Source organism: Bombina bombina, chromosome 1, assembly GCF_027579735.1.
Source record: "Bombina bombina isolate aBomBom1 chromosome 1, aBomBom1.pri, whole genome shotgun sequence".
Classification (NCBI taxonomy): Eukaryota; Metazoa; Chordata; class Amphibia; order Anura; family Bombinatoridae; genus Bombina; species Bombina bombina.
Genome location: NC_069499.1, coordinates 874,055,696 through 874,068,951, shown reverse-complemented (window position 1 = coordinate 874,068,951; position 13,256 = coordinate 874,055,696). Strand labels below are relative to the sequence as shown.

General features: G+C 34.2%; 1 protein-coding gene across 1 annotated transcript in view; it reads right to left on the bottom strand.

The window, feature by feature from the left end:
- LOC128646092 (rho family-interacting cell polarization regulator 1) overlaps nt 1-10,631 on the bottom strand; it is a 439,097-nt gene extending 428,466 nt beyond the window's left edge. Inside the window, exon 1 of the mRNA XM_053699534.1 lies at nt 10,253-10,631. The gene's annotated coding sequence lies outside the window, so the exon portion shown is untranslated. The remainder of the gene's footprint in view (nt 1-10,252) is intronic.
- Between the last annotated feature and the right edge of the window lie 2,625 nt (nt 10,632-13,256).

Here is a 13,256-nt window from a genome sequence, read left to right as displayed (position 1 = left end):
CAAGAGAACGAAGAAAATGTGATAATAGGAATAAATTAGAAAGTTGTTTAAAATCGCATGCTCTATCCGAATCACGAAAGAAAAAATTTGAGTTCAGTGTCCCTTTAAAGTTTATTTTGACTTGAGTGTCCCTTTAACTTCAGATTGAAACTCTACTTTCTAGAAAAGACTTAAAAGAACTGAATTCCATTCAGTGTTCCACATGACCAATGAAATCAGGGAAGAGATAGCTCATAAGCTCCACTGGAAAGTATCACATTAGCTTTGTTAACATATCACAGTTTTCCGTCCCCTTTTCTTTCCTCTGTAGCATGTTTTTCTTCTATATTTATTAACCTATTCCATTTCATCTTTTTCTTCTTTTTCCCCCCGATTCTATTTTTTTTATTTCAAGGGGTGCAAACAGTGTAAAAGTTTACATTTCAGGCCTCTTCCTCTAATCATGGTTGCTGCCATATTGGAACCTAGGTTACAATGCAGGTATCTGAAGAAGAGTTGCTGCACATGTGCAAAGAATTCATCACAGGAATGTACTGTAGTCATCATGGCGTCACTCCTGATTAGAGGAAGAATCTCAATATTATGCTTATAAAATGTTTTATCATGTCCCTTTAAAACTCTAGTAATTCTTTGTGCAATTATTACCAAAATGGCAGAAAAATAATAAATTTTATTTTTATGTTTATTAATGTTTCAAATTTATTTCTATAAATTGTTGCACTTTTTTATATACACACAGTTTCTGAGGCACCAGCTCTTACTGAGCATGTGCACAAGTCCACAGGGTATACTAGTCTGATTGGCTGACGGCTGTCACATGATACAGGGGGCCGGCAAATGGGGTAAACAAGACATTTGTCAGAATTTTTTTTATCTACAGCTATAAGAAGTGCTATTGCATTGTATTTGTATTATGCACTTGTTAATTATGCAATTCTGCTATATTTAGTGGCCCTAAAATTTTACCCGGGTAGTCAGTAAAATAGCTGGGTGGTGCCCCCATTAAAAATGTCCTGGGGAGAACACTGCAAAGCGACAAGGAAGTGATTGCATGATTGACAGAAAGCATCCAATAAACAAAAACCATTTACTTTTATGGTTTGTTGAAACTTTTTTTCCCAGTGACAGAATAGTTAGATGGGTTTAAGAGTGTGCAAGAGTGTGCATGCCTTGAGAACAATATATCATTTTCTTGCCAAAAAAAAATAGATTTTTAACATTTACCTGCTGCTCATTCATATAAATGACAAAACATACCGAGAAATGTGTCAAATGTATACATCACTTTAATAAAAGAATATCATTCTTTGATGTTATCTTTCTTGGATCACAAACTTTTGCAATCTTGACAAGTTTCCTTACTGACTAAAATTGTGACATTGTGGATGATTTTGTTGTTTAAATCATCAAGTTTTTTGTTATATTCCATTATATGAGTCCATAGGGAATTACAAGTAACATAAGCATACAATAGTTCCAAAAATGAAGATGAATTCTGCTGTCCCACCTTACATTATTTATCAAGCATATATGTTGTGGCTTGTCTCCAAAAAAAAATAAAAAAAAAAAATGTGTGTCTGCCCAAACCCTACACAAAAAATATCACAGCTCACACTCCAGGGCCGCTTGTAGACTGTTGCTTTTATGACTATAGTATTCCATTGTTAGGAAGCATGGATATATTAAAAAAACACACACACAAAAACTCACACTGCACATAACAAAACAAAACCAACTGAGAACCACTGACATAAAACTACAACTTCCCATTTATAGTCAAAAATAAAAATGCTACACTGGATTTTGAGTTCCGCTTTTAGAAAGGAAAAAAAAAAAAAAAAAAAAAAGGATTTCACTATGGGTCAGCAGTGAACAATAGCCAAGATCTACAAAAAAAAAAAAAAAACCTTACACAGAGGCAGTGTGATGCATTACAGAATGGCTGCGTTGAACTGCATCACTGTTTCAAGAAAACCCACACATGCCACCTCGCTAATTATGAGAACTATTTAGCTGACAGCTTGTTAGTGAGGATCACACAAATATCTTGGAAACCAAGCACGGCACAATTAAGAACCATTAGAGAAGTCACTGCATTCCTAATCACTTTAATGCATTATATAAACATGCAGCTCTAACCAAGATTCCAAAAGTGACATCACTGCTATAACCCACGTTCCTGTGACTTGAGATAGTTAATTATTACCGATTTCTTTTTCAAATGTACATACAGGAATTTGTCTGTGCTTTGTGTTATATCTGTGTGCGCGTTTCAGAAGTATTTTTGTTTTATATTTAGCTTTAAATATTTCAACTCTAAATGGCTGCTTCTGTATGTTTGTTTAACGGATAAAAGTGTGTTATATATCAGTGATGGCCGCAGATAAGTATTTTAGAAGCTGTAAGGGCCACAGATCAATATTTTTGCATATAAATTTATGGCTACACACAAATAATATATTTACCAAAATGAGTCTCTTAAAGCTACATCCATGTTCTTTCTATTGTATCTAAAAGATGGTTCTTTAAAAAGTATTTTTATTTATTTTTTGTTTAATAGATGTTCCTGAACTGAAACAATTGTTTTCCTGCTTCAGGAGACATGCCTCTGTCCATCCACCAAAATAATTGTGGGAGATGTCATCATCCAATGAGCAGTTAATCCCTAGGGATGAATTGCACACACACGCACACTTCCTGTAAACATCAATTTCAAGTGATTGTAAAGTTTAAAGAATTAGTGCCCAGTATCTAAAAAATAGGGGCACTTTAATTCTATAAACTTTACAAAGACGCTTCTTTATTAAAATACTTACCATTGCATTATGGTAAACATAGCACTGATCCTCCGCCTGAATCTCTTACTGTATTGAGCAGATCAATGATGAATCCGGTTTCCTCCAATCGTTGCTTGCCCCTATTGGCGTCCAGTTTGTGGGGCATGTAACGATTGGAGGAAGCCGCATTTGTCATTGACATGCTTAATACAGTAGAAGATGCAGGCGGAGGATCAGTGTTATGTTTAGCAGAATGCAATAGTAAGTATTGTAAAAAAGAAGCGTCTTTGTAAACTTTAATGAATTCAAGTGCCCCTGTTTTTAGATACTGGGCACTAATTCCTTAAACTTTACAATCACTAAGTTGTGACAGCTTTAACCTAACTTGTGTAAAAAATGTAAACTGTTCAATAATAACAAAAAAAACAAATAGCTATACTGTGGCAGTTCTTAAGCAGTCAAATTTCATTTGCTGGTAGTTTTATTGTCCCTTTAAAAAGTAGCATTGAAATATGATCTGCTTTTTACATTTCTTCATACCTCACTATCCCCCCCCCCCCCCGGGGATTTACTCCATTCCCCTTATAGCCTTACAATGATAATACAGGCACAGCTTTTCCTCATGCACTCATATCATAACAAAATTCCCTCAAATATATACTAAAGAGGATGTTTATAAAAAACAACCCCCCCTTCCGCGCTCTCGTTCAACCAATCGCACAAGTGCTGGGTTTTTAATCACCATGATAGTATCAGTATAAGCTGATTTTAATTTACCACCCATAAGGTAGACGAGAGGTTAGAAAGCAGCTGCAGGCTCGCATGAGAAAACCTGCCGTATCTTACTCTCGAACAGAAAGAGGATGTTCTCTAGAAGCACAGCTTTGACTACGTTTAAAACATTCAAAGGAAATGTCACATAGGGAAAAAAATGTATTTGATTCAAAATAAAATACAGGGTAATACATTTTAGATTTTAGTTTTATGTTAGAATGTCCGTTTAATCAAGATTTGGTAGTCAAAATTAAAATTGTAGACGACAAAGACTGAATATTTTTGTAATGTTATGGAGATGATCTAGTGTGTGTGAGTGCATGTTGCAAGATCCCAAGTTGTCTGCTTATCAACAAACCTGCAGTGTATTTATTTTACATTAGGAGTAACATTTAAAGGGACAGTCAAGTCCCAAAAAAAAAACTTCATGATTTAAATAGGGCATGTAATTTTAAACAACTTTCCAATTTACATTTATCACCAATTTTGCTTTGTTTTTTGGTATTCTTAGTTGAAAGCTAATTCTAGGAGGTTCATATGCTAATTTCTTAGACCTTGAAGACTGCCTCTAATCTGAATGCATTTTGACCACTAGAGGGCATTAGTTTATGTGTTTCATATAGATAACATTGAGCTCATGCATGTGAAGTTACCCTGGAGTGAGCACTGATTGGCTAAAAAGCAAGTCTGTCAAAATAACTGAAATAAGGGGGCAGTCTGCAGAGGCTTAGATACAAGGTAATTACAGAGGTAAAAAGTGTATTTATATAAATGTGTTAGTTATGCAAAACTGGGGAATGGGTAATAAAGGGATTATCTTTCTTTTTAAACAACAAAAATTCTGGTGATGACTGTCCCTTTAAGAACCCTGCCAAACAAGCAAAGAATAACCCTAACAGTAGATATATTATAGGCAAAGTGTTAAAAAAAACGGAAGGGTAGCCACCTTTCTTGGTGAAAAAAAAAAAAACTGTGAGGCTATTATTATTATGCTACATAACTGGCTGATTTTAAATTATAATTTACTTCACAATTGTGTCACACACATCTAGAAGAAGTTTCAACATAACAGGGCCTTCATTTCTATATTTATTCTTTATTATTATATACATTGGCCTGAATCTTAAAAATACCAGCAAAAACCCTGGCTTTATCTCACTAAAAGCCCCATGGCTGCCTTCCAGGCCTCTCCCTCTCAAGAGGAATTTAATAAACATCTACACAGCATGGGCATGACTGTTTTCTATTAGTGACCTCCATAACAATTGTTTAACATTCTATAAGGGCATGTCAAAAAAATTCAGATCACTATATATATATATATATATATATATATATATATATATATATATATATATATATATATATATATATATATATATATATATTACTTCTATGTTTTACAGTAGGGTAAAATTAAAAACTAACAGTTTAGATTATATATATATATATATATATATATATATATATATATATATATATATATATATATATATATATATATATATATATATATATATATATTTAAAAAAAAAAACAGGCCCCACAGTAGGGACTCTATGCAGTTAGTACACCATTCATCACTGAGATTCAAATCTTTTATTTCTTCAATACTTTGTATGTCCACCTTTATTTGTGATGACAGACTTCATCCTCCTTGCCATGGAGGATACGTGTTGCACAAATTTCTGGAGAGATGTTCTGCCATTGTTCAGAGACAATTTTTTTCAGCTGCTCTTTGTTGGAGGGGATTGTATTGCTCTATTTTTCCTCTTTAAAATACCCCCAAGGTGTTCTATTGGATTCAAGTCAGGTGACATACAGTACTTGGCCAGGTCATAGTTTTCACTTTTGTCTTATTTAGAAACCCTTCTGTGATTTTGGCAGTGTGATTTGGACCATTATCATGCTGGAATATTACTATTCTGCCTAGCTTCTGGAGACTGGGAGTCATCTTGTCAGCCAGTATTTTGGTATATACACAGTCATTCATGGTGCCATCAATAAATATATCAAATCCCCAACACCTTTTCACTCATGTAGCCCCTTATGATCACACTCCCACCTCTGTGCTTCACTGTTGGGTTTATGCATTCACTGTAATAATCCTGGCCAGGTTTATGCCAAACATGCTGTACCCTATCTGAGCCAAAAAAAATACCTTGGTCTCATCTGACCAAAGAATGTGCTCCCAATATTCATTAGGCGTCTTTTCATGCTGATTACCAAATTTTAATCTGGCAGTTTTGTGTCGAAGAGCAAGCAAAGGTTTTTTTTCTTGTACGCCATCCTTAGAACGCACTGCACTCCAATTTCCATTGATAACTCCTGAGCCAAGTCTGAAGCACTTGCCCGTCTGTTTCAGAGCTACATTATGCAAGTAGAACACCGTCTATGGCATCATTTTAGGAGGATGGCCATTGTGGCTCTGATTAGTAGTACTATGGCTTGTTCTATACCTTTTCTATGTGGAACCATGATGCAAACATACAGATAGGCACAACCCTAAGGTCTAAAATTAAGAAAGTTCTGGTGTTCACAGGTAATTTTATAACCATGATTAGGCAATTAGGCAAATTTGGATATCACAGGTGTACTCAATTTTGTTTCAATTATCTAACTTGTGTGTCAGTGATCACGGATATACAGGTATTCACTTGTTGCATTATGTTTCTACTTTCGGGCCTGTATTTTCAATATGGTCTTTCTAACATATTTGTTTTTAATTGTTCATAAGTTGAAATACTTGCTAACTTAGAAATAATGCAATTATTGAGAGGTGATAGAATTTTGAATTATAAAATTGCACAGGGATATACTTTAATTCTGTTGTATACTGTAAGTAGAAAAAAAACATATACATATATATATATATATATATATATCTTAGGTGCAAACTGTATAAAAACTACATACAGGGGTGTATTTTTACCTAGGCTAACTAGGCATGTGCTTAGGGCAGCAGGATTTCGAATCAGCAAATGTTGGTGGTAATTCCATGGCATGATGCCATCCCACTCCTATGCCCTTCAAATGTTTTAGTTATTTAATTGATTACAATAAGATGATTGCTGGTTGTCGATTGGGGGATTTATGAGCCCTTCATTAGTCCCTGGGTTTTGGTTGTAAGAAATCAATCAGGCAAACATGATCTAACAATGTTGTGGTGGAAGTTAGTGGGGCAGTGCCTAGATCAGCACAAAAACAATCATATGCCACTAACAACTTCAGACACACCAGAATAATTTTCAAATAGGCAAATTATTTATTTCCTGCGAAAAATATTTTAAATGTATATGTGTTTTCCTCTTTTTGTTTTGTGCAGATTGATAAAGAAAGCAGACTCTTCCCTCCTATAAAAAAACAATATCACATCCTGTTGTCCAAACCCTCAGATTGTGAATCACAATAACAAAAAGCTAAATCAACATTTGCTTTACAGACAGTTCTATTGTTAACTAACAGAACCTGTAAGTTTATACTAAAATAGAACATAAGTATGGGTTATACATAGATAAAATTATATATTTCTATATTTTTTATTATAACATATGGAACTCTACACTGGCTGCCTATTCAACAGTATATATAAAGGATGTTTTACTACGTTTAATACTGAGCACATTCGTAACTTTTATATGATACCAAATAATATCCTGGCTGCTACAACAACTGAAATATAAAAAACATTAGCACCTTAAAACATGAAACTACAATCTTTTTACTTCAATAAGGGGGCTCACAGACATCACTAGTCACCTCATGAGGGACAGTCTACGCTAAAAAAAATAGATAACGCCTTTTCTACCCATTCCACAGCTTTGCACAACAAACATTGTTAGATTAATATAATTTATATCATTTAAACCTCTAAATTTCTGCCTGTTTCAAAGGCTCTATAGACAGCCTCATAATCACATGCTTTTGTATTTGCTTTTCACAACAGGAGACTGCTAGTTCGTGTGGGCCATATAGTTAACACTGTGTTCACGCCCGAGAAGTTATTTTAGATTTAGCACAACACAGAATTAAATGCAAGTCAATAGATAATAAATACAAAGTCATGTGATCAGGGGGCTGTCAGAAGATGCTTAGATACAAGGTAATCACAGAGGTAAAAAGTATATTAATATAACAGTGCTGGTTATGCAAAACTGGGGAATGGGTAATAAAGGGATTATCTATATTTTAAAACAATAACAATTATATTGTAGACTGTCCCTTTAACTTATTTACTGATGTTCACTCATCTCTTCATTGTTTGATGAATCAGCTGCATAAAATAGCATAACCACTGGTAAGGTCCAGAGAGAACTCTTTAGTAAACGTTGTCTACTATTACTTTAGGGGATCGATTTACCCTTCCAGAGTTCAAAGAAAAGGTAACTAGAGTACCTGAAATGAGAAGGCAGTTTTGGGTTTATTAAAAAAAAGAAATGAATAAAAGGGACTTGGAAGCTTTGATTCGCTGAATGTACCAGGCGGAAGGATGTAAGTGTGCAGTCTGACAGTCTGGTGGGAGCAAACACTCTTGTAATTCAATAGATTGATTGATAAACTTTTCATTAGCTGAACTGCCCCCAACACAGATGAAGGGAAATGTCTTCTAGAGAGCATTATTGCAAATGATTTTTTATATATATTTTCTGCATTCAAGATGCATTTAAAGCCGTACACTTAAAAAGAATATATATATATATATATATATATATATATATATATATAAAAATAAAGAATTCATGTTTACTGTCCCTTTATTAAATATGTAAATCCAGTTTGTTTCTGCATTTTCCCCTTTTTTTAGCAGGATGCTTCACACACACACACACTTATGTATATTGCTTATTTCCAGAACCAAACACTGACACCTCTGAAACACCTATGGAAACAAATATGGTTCATTTCATATATATCCCACAATATTTGCTCTTCAGTTTATCGCCAAAGTTATTACATAGGTTTGCAAGTATGACGATGAGGTAACATAATTAAAATGCCATTTTCATGACACAGTCTCCATTAGATGTAACAAATTGCTAAAAAGGCACTTAGCTATTATAACATCTGCAGAAAAATATTTAACCGTTTCATTGAAAATTGCATTTAACACTATTGCTTAAGCAGTTTCAACTGAAAGAAAGCCTGATTTGATAATAAAGATAAAAAAGATGAACAATAATTTATATTGGTCAGCACAAAATCTATATCAGGAAATAGATGAAGCCCAAGAGATTTCTGTGGAATTTAAAAGTCCAGATTTACCAAGTCTGAAAATAATTAGTAAACTAAGTGTTTCCAGATTTAAAAATATATAAAGACATAATACAGCGAGCAGACTTCCATTCTCTTCAGAAACTATCACATATAATGTCATCACAACACACATAAAACATATTACAACATTTATTATAAACTACTATGTACTATTATAAATTATGTACTATGTGTACATTCAGGACAACACAAAACTATAAAGATTTCTGCAATGGCGATTTAAAAAGTGTCTATTTTTTATTTTCATCTAATGAAATCATTTAGTTAAAATAATCAGTATGGTTCAAGTATATATATGTGTGTGTGTGTGTGTTATACATGTGTGTATATATATATATATATATATATATATATTTATTATACACACACTCACACATACAGTCCTAAAATGAATCTGCCCTTCTAGAGTCAACTACCTGGGAGGTCTGTGAATAATAATAATTCCAAACAAAATAGCAACAGACAAAAAGAAAGGTCAAATTTATAATTTTAATAAATTTGACCTTTTTTTTTAATGCAAATCCTGGTGTGTGTGTGTGTATATATATATATATATATATATATATATATATATATATGTATATATATATATATATATATATATATATATGTATATATATATGTATATATATATATATATATATATATATATATATGTATATATATATATATATATATATATATATATATATATATATATGTATATATATATATATATATATATATATATATATATATATATATATATATCTCACACACACAGACATATGCATTCACATACATATACACATTTGGTTCCATGTAGATTCAAGTTTCAAAATATTTAGATAAGTATGGGTGTTCTCAGGCCACACCATCAGATGTATAAAAGCCAAGCTTCCCAGTACTGTATACATAATATATTTTGGGCTGTTGTTCTATTTTCCAGCCCTGAGAATGATTAACCTCCTCCCACAGACTGAATTGCTACATCAGATCAGTTTTTCTTCACAAACGTGGCGACAAATAACCCTCTGTACAGAGACCTCAAACAGCTGATGAAGCTAAGGAAAAGGCCCCCTCCATAACACCACCACCCCTCTATTGAATCCAATAAAGACCACCCTATCTTGTCAGCCAAAACAAAAAAATAAACAATGCCAAAAACCACTACACTGACATTAATTGAAAGACCCCTTCTTGCTATCCAGAGACCCCTCCCCTGCCATCCAATAGAGATTCCCCTTTGTCTTCAAACGATGGGTACCTGAGCTATCCAAAGCAAATTCCCTTCTTATCCAGCCCTACCATCCAAAGACCCCCTCATCTGACATTCGATAGAGACCTCCACTGTCATTTATAGAAATAACTTCAGCTATTGAAAGCAGATTCCTTCTAGCCACCAGTACAAAAAAAAAACCTCCATGCGCCCAGACAGCAAGACTTACATGTTTGCAGATTCCCAGCTCCTAATCAGCTACAGATCCTTGTCAGAAAATAGATTCCTTCAATATAGAAATTCAGACGTCCATTTCCAGATCACAAGCAAATCTCCAGATCCTTTCCAGTTGAGGCAGCTTCTCTCAGCTTCAGATCTCTCTCTTGTTTCTTGCAGGATTTAAAGGCAGTAGCTGTGAGGCAGAGTTTGTTCCTAACCTCACAACTGGCCTTGCAAAAGGCAACTAAATAAAATGTACACACTGACGCCTGAGCAAGCAGCACCAGGATTCTGTGCACTATATACTTCAACGCTTAGTTGTCAGCCACTGCTCCTAAACACTAAGAAGCCAGCCTGAGGTCCCTATGCATTAGCAAACCCAAAGTAGCAGTCACATAGCCCAGCTCATTGAGCACAGAGAGAGGGAGGGATATAGGAAACACTGGGGGAGGGGAAGAGGACTCGCTTGCCTATGTCTTCCTGTGATTTGTAACTTAGCTTGTGTGGGATCAACAGCAGCTTCTGGCTCTGCAGTGTCAGTATTAGTGTCACTCTTCTGTCTTCGTATCACATACATTAATGTACGTACAGTATGTGAAGCTGTTAAATGGAGACATTATTGCTAAGAGATTGGGGGGTTTTTTCCTCTTAAATCAACGCAGTTTCATTGCGTATCCTAGCGATTTCACTTAATCGGACACATCATTTATGTTTATTATTTCCTTATTATTATTATTTCTATCATACAAATTAAACGTATAATGCAAGCAATAAAAAAAAGTAAAATGTATTGTGATCCACATTGTTCACTACTGAAAATGTGTATAATTGAAGTGTGCAAAATATTAATTTAACTGCTGCGCAATTAACACGATTTGTATGCTCAGAAAGAAAGTTTTGTTGTAAAGCTCACAAAAAGTTACCAAATATTTTATTATTAAGGTTTTTTTTTATATAGAAAGACATTTACTAGCGTGGCTGCGGCCCAATGCAACCGTGCTATTCAGGGTGATTATAGCGTTTTTATAAGTAAATGTATATATGCAGTGACGGCACGTTGTGGCAGCGACATCTTTAGACAAAAATGGTTGCCTGAGTAACACATGCCTAGAGGCACTGGAGATGTAAATCTCATTCTCAGCATCCACATTTGTGACAGCAGTAAAAACTGCTCATGGCCATTCACATATCTAAATTGGCAACTACTCATGTGATTACTAACAGGCTTTGTACTGATCATGTAAAGGAAGATGTGGCATTGTTATCTTGTACACATACTTTAAAGCCTAATTACAAACAAAAGTAATATTGTAAAAAAATTGTAATTTCCATTGTTCTTTAAAGGTGTTAATTGTTACTAGGAAAGAACAGTATTTGTTATATGGTGATTTTTATTGGTTGCTCTGTTGTGTTTGTTGAGGATCAGAAAATATAGAAAATATGAACAAGAAATTCTTTACAAGTTCTGAAAGGAAGTTAATAGTACAGGAAGTAGAGGAAGGGGAAAAGTGTGACCTGAAAGGTCAGGAAGCAATATACTGTAACAACAATATGTATTAATGGTTGTGACATGCTTAAGAGATGAGCTCTTGGGAAGAGTAATGTATACTAATGGCAGTGACATATTCATGTTTCAATCCCAGCAAAATTAAATGATAGTACCCATATTTCATACTGCAGATTGGTTATATCAGACTCCTGGAACTGGGAACTAGGGTTGCCAGTTTGCCACCTCAGCCATGTTTTCCTGGACACTTAAAAGTTATACATGTAATGGTATGCAGGGAGGAATATGAATAGTGCTGTCCAGAAACCACAATACATGTTCCTCCCTGCAAACCCCGCAGCCATAGTTGCCAACATTTAAAAAAAAAAATTCCAGGGACACTGCAGCAGAGCAAGCAAGCGGGTTACTGGAGTATTGACGACCTACTGTTCAACTGCTCCGCCCACTCAGTTCTGCAATCAAAACACACCCATTTGAAAGTAATAGTATAATTATATTTAAATAATACACTATATCTATTTATCATCTATCTATCTGTATATATGTATGTGTGTGTGTATATATATATATATATGTATGTGTGTGTATATATATATGTATGTGTGTGTGTGTATATATATATATATATATATATATATATATATATATATATGCAAACAACAAATGTTGTGCAAAAGAGATTTTTAGGGACAAAAAAAAATCCAGGGACATACAACAAAATCCAGGGACTGTCCCTGGAAATCAGGGACTGTTGGCAACTATGCCTGCAGCATGTGTAGCTCATAAGTGTCCAGGAAAACATGGCTGAGGTGGAAAACCTACCTGCAACCCCTCTAAAAGCCACATACAATATACCAGCCCTACCAAGCCTCATATTGGCCACTTTGTGATTAATTTAATTTTTATTGTGTGCATGACAAGAAAAAAAATGTATCTACAATTAAGCTAAATGTTCCCACAATTTACTAAAATGTGTGCATGTTTTTCCTGAGCATGATTTGTTCAATTGTGCGTACAAATTTGCTATTTTGTGTGCACGTTTTATTTAATCATGCTCACGATTTCATAACATTACGAGCACATTTCAGTATTCCCAAAGCATAGTTTATTGGAAGCGATTAATACAAATAAGTCAGCTACTTAGGATCATAAATATAAGCCAGCTACCTGAATTTGTTTATGTTTTGTTAGAGCATTATGGAGAGAGATTTGTTTTTATTTATTTATTTTTTAAATTAGGTTATATTTCAGTTTGAGTATGCCTTACAAAGATATACTGACAACATTTGCTACAGATGACCAGTGGCAGTTCTATTGGGGTGCACTCCACCTCCAAACACACATGTAGCACCCAAGCTTCAAAGGGTTCTATTATATATATATATATATATATATATATTGTGTAATGTATCTTCACCACTTTTGTTGCCCTCCTAAACATTAAGTTCGAGAACTACCACTGTGCATGGCATTATTGTTAGTAAGAGCATATAAGGTTTCATAGCTA